Raw genomic sequence first — 6,985 nt, forward strand, 5'->3', positions numbered from 1 at the left:
TGTAAATTTCACTGCCCATACTAAAAGTTTACAGTAGATATGTTTGTTATTATATTAACGTTTATTCATAGAAAAATAATATGTATGCGCGACACTCCGTTACGCGTGCTAAAACTCAACTCCCGCTTATATATAAGTGTAAGGTTGCCAGACATCTCAATAATCGGCATTATAGTTTTTAGTGTTGCCAATACTTAATATCGATAGATTTTCAACACCTCTTCTCAACACAAAAACTTTTCTTCATATTACATGTCAATTTTTCAATATTTTCAAACCTGTCATGCCTAACAACTTTACATGTTTTTGTTTACTTAAATTCTTAGTACAAATATCTGCTATCATATTAGATGTATCAATGTATTTTAAAACAATTTCTTTAGTTTCTACTAACTCTCTTATAAAATGGTATCTTATGTCGATATGCTTGCTTCTTGCATGATACATATGATTTTTGGCTAGTTGTTGTGCACTTAAATTATCACCATAGACACATATTGGAAGATCTGTAGAAAAACATCCAATTTCATTAACAAGTCGTCTTAGATACACCGCCTCTTTTGCTGCTGCTGCCAACGCCATATACTCGGCTTCAGTGCTGCTTAATGCCACAGTTGTTTGTTTATGTGATTCCCAAGAAAAAGCTGCTCCTGCCAAGAAGAAGATGAAACCTGTAAAAGATTTGCGATCAATTATGTTACCACCCCAATCTGCATCTGTATAGCCTTCTATTGATTTGCCAGTTTTGTAGTAATGTAGTTTCATATTCTTTGTGCTAGATAGGTATCGTAATATATGTTTAGCTCCTGCCTCATGAGTGCTATTTGGATTTTTGTTCATCTGTGACAATTTGCATACTGAATGCAATATGTCCGGGCGTGTAGATATTGCCAAATACATCAAACTTCCAATTAAAGTCTGATATTTTGTAGCATCAACTTTCTTAGATTCGTCGGATGGATTAATTTGATATCCCGCATCCAACGGTGTAGCGGCTGACTTACAGCTTTGCATATTGTACTGATTGAGTAATTTATCAATATAATTTGTTTGACACACAAACACATCTCCAGTCTCTTCAGTACGCTCTATCGAAAAACCCAGAAAATTGTTGACTTCGCCTTTGTCTACAGATTTGAACTGTTTTCCGATATATTGTTTGATAGCTTCCAAGTCCGCTTTGTTTTTACTTGCAATTAATATATCATCGACGTAAACTGCAATGATGTTTATATTGTTGTCCATCAGTTTCGTGTATAAACAAGGCTCGCTACTGCATGAAATGAACCCAAATTTCTTCAATGCATTATCCAGTTTGACGTTCCACTCTCGACCAGATTGTTTCAATCCGTAAATAGCTTTATTTAGTTTTGCTACTTTATTGGGATGCCTTTTATTGATAAACATCTCCGGTTGAACCATATATATTTCGTCGCTTAATTCGCCGTTTAAATATGCTGTGCATATATCCATTTGGTGCATGTATAATTGAAGCTCGGCTGCAAGTGCAAAAACCATACGTATTGTTGCATAACGTACGACAGGTGAGTAAGTTTCTTCATAATTAACTCCATACTGTTGACTGCAACCTTTTGCGACGAGTCTTGCTTTGTATCGTTCAATGTTTCCTTCTGCATCTCTCTTCAAGCTAAAAACCCATTTGTTTCCGATAGTTTTCTTATTAGCTGGTAAATCTACCAAAGACCAAGTATTGTTAGCCACGAGCGAGTTGAACTCCAGCTGCATAGCTTCCTTCCATTTGCTCGAATGCGTATCATTAATAGCTGCTGTAACGTTTTCAGGAACTTTAACCTCTTCTGTTGTCTGTATCACATTGAGTCTGTTTTTCTGCTTTGCCGGTCTGCCGGGTGCACCTGTTCGGACGATGCGTGGTCTACCTGGACCATATCTAGGCAATTGCTCCTCGTCATTGCTGGATTCCGGTATATTTTCCATGTGATTAGGTTCCGCTTCAGCATCTTCGTAATCTATCTGAGGACTTGCAGAACAATTAGTATTGATTGTTTTATCTGCACTTACGTTTTGCGATTCTTTATCAGCTTGACAATTATTTTTGTAGATCATGTCAGAAAAATCAGCTCTATTTTTGTTTTCCATAAACATCCACTCTTGGAATTTTACATCTCGCTTGATAACCACCTTGTGCTGATCTATATCATATAACCTGTAACCTTTCGTTGCCGTACTATAACCAACAAAGATATATTCTCTTCCTTTAGCTCTAAACTTCTGTTTTTGCGTCTTATCCAGGCCAACTGCTAAACAACCAAATGTTCTGAAATGCTTAACTGTAGGTTTCCTTTGAAACCAGATTTCAAAAGGGGTTGCATCTTCTAAGGCTCTAGTTGTAGAACGATTCCGTATATAAAGAGCACATGCACATGCTTCAGCCCAAAACTTTTCTTCGAGACCTGCGTGCAATAACATAGAACGTGCCATTTCTACCAGTGTTCTATTAAAACGTTCGGCCACACCATTTTGTTGGGGCGTGTGGGGTACTGTAAGTTGCCGTTCTATGCCTTGACTCTGTAAGTATTGGTCAAACTCTTTATTTACGTATTCACCACCATTGTCACTTCTAATTACTTTTATTTTAGCGCCTGTTTGTTTCTCAACGTATTGTTTGTATTTTTTAAAATGTTCAAAAACTTCACTTTTGTTTTGCATAAATATGACCGTAGCATATCTAGATTTATCGTCGATAAATGTCAAGAAATATTTTGAACCACCAATCGAATTTGTGTTAAAAGGCCCGCAAACATCTGAGTGTACAATTTCTAATAAGTTCTTTGCTCGATAATCTGCTTCATTGAACGGTTGAGAACAGATTTTACTTTTCATACATGACACACACGTAATGTTCGATATTGGTTGTATTTTATCTATGCCTTGTACCATTTCATTCGATGCAAGTCTGTGTAAACTTTGTATATTCAGATGACCGAATCTGTTGTGCCATTTGATTACGTTTTCGACACACGTCATATTAACGCACTCGACTATATTTTCAAAATAATATAACCCTTTGTCTCTTTTTGCAATAGCAATCAATTCGTTATCGGTTTTTATTTTTACTATCGCACATTTACTATTGAAGTTTATTTGTAAACCGTTTTCCGTACCTTTTCCAACTGAGAAAAAATTAGCTTGTAAGTCTGGTACATGCAGAACATTTTTTAGGTTGAAACTTGAATTTTTGGTTTTAATATGCACTGTACCGATGCCTATTGCGTTTAACGATTGATCTCCTGCAACTAACACCTTTTCGTGTATTTCTGTGTATTGGTGAAATAGCGCGCGATTGTTACACATGTGAGAGGTTGCGCCACTGTCTACGCACCATACGTCATAATTCACACTTTGATTCGATGAAAAAAGAGCAATATTCGGTGACACACACACAAACGATTGTTCGTTTTTATTTCGTTTTTCTTGCTTTATTGTCTCCTCTTCTTTCCGTTGTTTGTCTTTAAATTTATTTTGCCGACAACTCGCTGCATAATGTCCGCGCTTGCCACACACAAAGCATTTACCGTCGTTGTTGTTTCGTTTTCCTTCTTTATCGCGGTTTGTCTTGTTCTTTATCATGTATGCTTGCTGTTCACTGCATTCGCTTTTCGTTTGATTTCTGCGATCTGCCTCTTCTAATAGTTTATTGCGCATTATGGTGAAATTCGGCAGCTCATCGCGAATTTCCATTGCAATTACAAAATTCTCGTAGGATTTTGGCAAACTAGACAACAAAATAATGACAATAATTTCATCACCTAATGAAACTCCGACTTCTTTTAATTTGTCTATTACACTTTCAAACTCGTTCACATATAGAACTACATTTGCGCCTTCCGACAAACGGAGACCTAACAATGTTTTATATAAAGACACTTTACGCGCCGGTCCACTTGGTTCATGAATTTCTTTTAGTCTTTGCCATGCTTCTGCCGATGTTTGGCAATTTTTTATGTAATTTAATTGATTTGGTTTCACTGACAATGTAATTGATGCTAACGCTTTTTCGTCTTTCTTTATCCAATTACCGTTGTCCACTTCTGGTTTTAATTCCACACCACTTGTAATTTTCCATACTTCGGAATGAACCAGAACACTACGCATCTGGACACACCAAACGTCATAGTTTTTTTCGTCTAACTTGTCGATTGAGTACATATTATTATTTGCCATTTTTGTACTAATTGTACACAATAAGAATTAGCTGGACACACCACATTAGCAACTGTATACTTTTAATAATCTGTTTCAGCGACCTGGGCCCATAACCTGTTGTAAATTTCACTGCCCATACTAAAAGTTTACAGTAGATATGTTTGTAATTATATTAACGTTTATTCATAGAAAAAATAATATGTATGCGCGACACTCCGTTACGCGTGCTAAAACTCAACTCCCGCTTATATATAAGTGTAAGGTTGCCAGACATCTCAATAATCGGCATTATAGTTTTTAGTGTTGCCAATACTTAATATCGATAGATTTTCAACAAAAAGGAGGGTATATTTAACATTAATTTAAGAATTGTTGTTGATAAACATAACAATGTCAAAATATATACGCCACTATTGAAAAAATAAAATAAAATAATATTACAATCATCGTTAAACTTCAAAAAAAAAAAAAAAAAAAACAATAAAAAAATAAAATTATGAATTTATTGCTGTTGATAAAAGAAACATTAAGAAAATAAACTAAGGCAACGCTACATACATACATACATACATACATACCAATTAGGCCAACTGTTTTGCAGTTGGTTTTTACTACCTCTCCGTATGACAGTTGAACATGACTGTACATATACATACATATATCCCACACTTCCATCATTCCATTTGAATGCATATATAGTTAAAGATCTGTAGCTATGTAGATATATCCATATACCATTCCAAGAAACAATTCATCTCAATACTTTGAACACTATAATCGATCTAAACTGAATCTCCAACACTTAAGAGAATCCCCCTTATAGTTTCCCATCTAGGTTGTACTTGAATCCCTTCTTACATTCTAGATACCCATGTCGGAGGCATGGCCCTAATGATGACGACGCCTCCAGTGGCAATGGCCAATTGAGACTGTGAACGTTGACAAGGAGGAGCTGTGCGAAGTGGTCCACTCACCGGATGGCCTAAACGATTCCAACGAAGCCTACATGTATGCCGACAGCCAGCAGCTCGGCGAGGATCCCTTTCACGCAACATCGTTGATCCAGGGCCAATGCAATGCCAATGTTTCGACCAATTCGCTGGAAGCGGCCAAGCTGAGCAAATACAGCATGAATACCAAATGCACTATACAATATGAAATCAATCGTATATTGTATAAGGCCGATATGGGTTGCTATGATAATGCCGATGCCTCCAAGTTGCCCGATGTCTTGCCCTAAGGCAGCCAAATTTTCTATTGAGTCTAATTTAGAAGAACATGCCAATTATATTTAGAATATATTTATGTATCTATCTACATATATAAATTATAGTGAATGATATAACTGAATAATAAAAATCTGTCTGTCATCTATATTCTAGAATTATTTACCTTAAGATTTAACAACAGCAAACTCTATGTGCGCTGTAAGGTCCTATCAATTTCTTGTTATTAATTAGGCAATACTACATTGATATGGATGTATGTATATAATTCGCATCTTAATTAGTTCTAATTAGTTCATCTAGGTTGTACTTGAATCCCTTCTTACATTCTAGATACCCATGCCGGAGGCATGCCCTAATGACGACGACGCCTCCAGTGGCAATGGCCAATTGAGACTGTGAACGTTGACAAGGAGGAGCTGTGCGAAGTGGTCCACTCACCGGATGGTCTAAACGATTCCAACGAAGCCTACATGTATGCCGACAGCCAGCAGCTCGGCGAGGATCCCTTTCACGCAACATCGTCGATCCAGGGCCAATGCAATGCCAATGTTTCGACCAATTCGCTGGAAGCGGCCAAGTTGAGCAAATACAGCATGAATACCAAATGCACTATACAATATGAAATCAATCGTATGTATGTCAAAATATATTTGCCGACCAGTGTAATCAAACCTGCGAGTTACCATCTCTACTCCCCTCAAGATGTCACCCCTAAAGCCGGCGCGTCTTGTCTATATCACAGCTGCGCCACAGACGAAAAAATCAACGGTACGCAACCGAGGGCTGAAAGTAGCTAAAAGTAGCCAACTTTTTTCTAAAACAGCTGAAAAAGTAGCAAAAAAAAACACCGTTAGCCAACTCGTCATTTTCACCATTGTCGCTTTTATAATTTGCCTTTTTAAGTAAGTATATAAGTATATAATAAGAGCGCTAGCGACCAGGCCTTCGGCTCTATGTAGGATTATATCTTATTTGTTAAATTACAATCTTGTAAATATCTATATATTTTATTTATATTTATTGTTGTGACGAAGGGTAAGATGGATGAGGGTAGTATATTTGGAAAATGAGCTTTTCTAATGCTAACTAATTTTTTGCAGGTGTCCAGCAGGTGTGCGGTAAAGAGCTCTAGACCACATAAGTGGCAGTTCGGTTTTGGGTCTCCTGACAGTACATGGCTGTGGGTGCCACTGCTGTGTCCTATCCGGAGGCGGGTGAAAATAGTGTTTTTCGTTCGGGATGTGTTGATAGGGAACTTGACTTTCTCCAAATTTGGGTTGCAGTTCCTGTATCTGTGATGAAAGTTAGCCCAGATTTCGATTTTTGCGAGTGGAGCTGTTTGAGAATAACTTTTCGCAGATCTTTTTCCGCTGAAGGGAGTATCATGATTGTGGGATACTTTGACATTGCTTTTGCTGCATTGTCAGCCAACTCATTGCCCCTAATGCCCCTGTGGCTGGGAACCCAAAATATGTTAAGTTTTAGAGGGGTTTTTATTAAACTTTCCCGTATCTGCACGATTGTTGGGTTTGTGTTAGATAGATTTTTGACAGATTCTACCGATAGGCTAT

General features: G+C 37.3%; 1 long non-coding RNA gene across 1 annotated transcript; it reads right to left on the bottom strand.

Moving 5' to 3' along the window:
• Window positions 1-303: 303 nt before the first annotated feature.
• Window positions 304-4,210, bottom strand: LOC149090796 (uncharacterized). The gene is made up of 2 exons (XR_016197346.1): window positions 2,608-4,210; window positions 304-2,547 (listed from the first exon to the last, which is right to left on the bottom strand). It is a non-coding gene; the product is annotated as an uncharacterized LOC149090796 (long non-coding RNA).
• Between the last annotated feature and the right edge of the window lie 2,775 nt (window positions 4,211-6,985).

This window comes from Drosophila navojoa, chromosome X (genome assembly GCF_054131105.1).
Source record: "Drosophila navojoa isolate 15081-1374.11 chromosome X, UAZ_NAV_1.0, whole genome shotgun sequence".
Classification (NCBI taxonomy): Eukaryota; Metazoa; Arthropoda; class Insecta; order Diptera; family Drosophilidae; genus Drosophila; species Drosophila navojoa.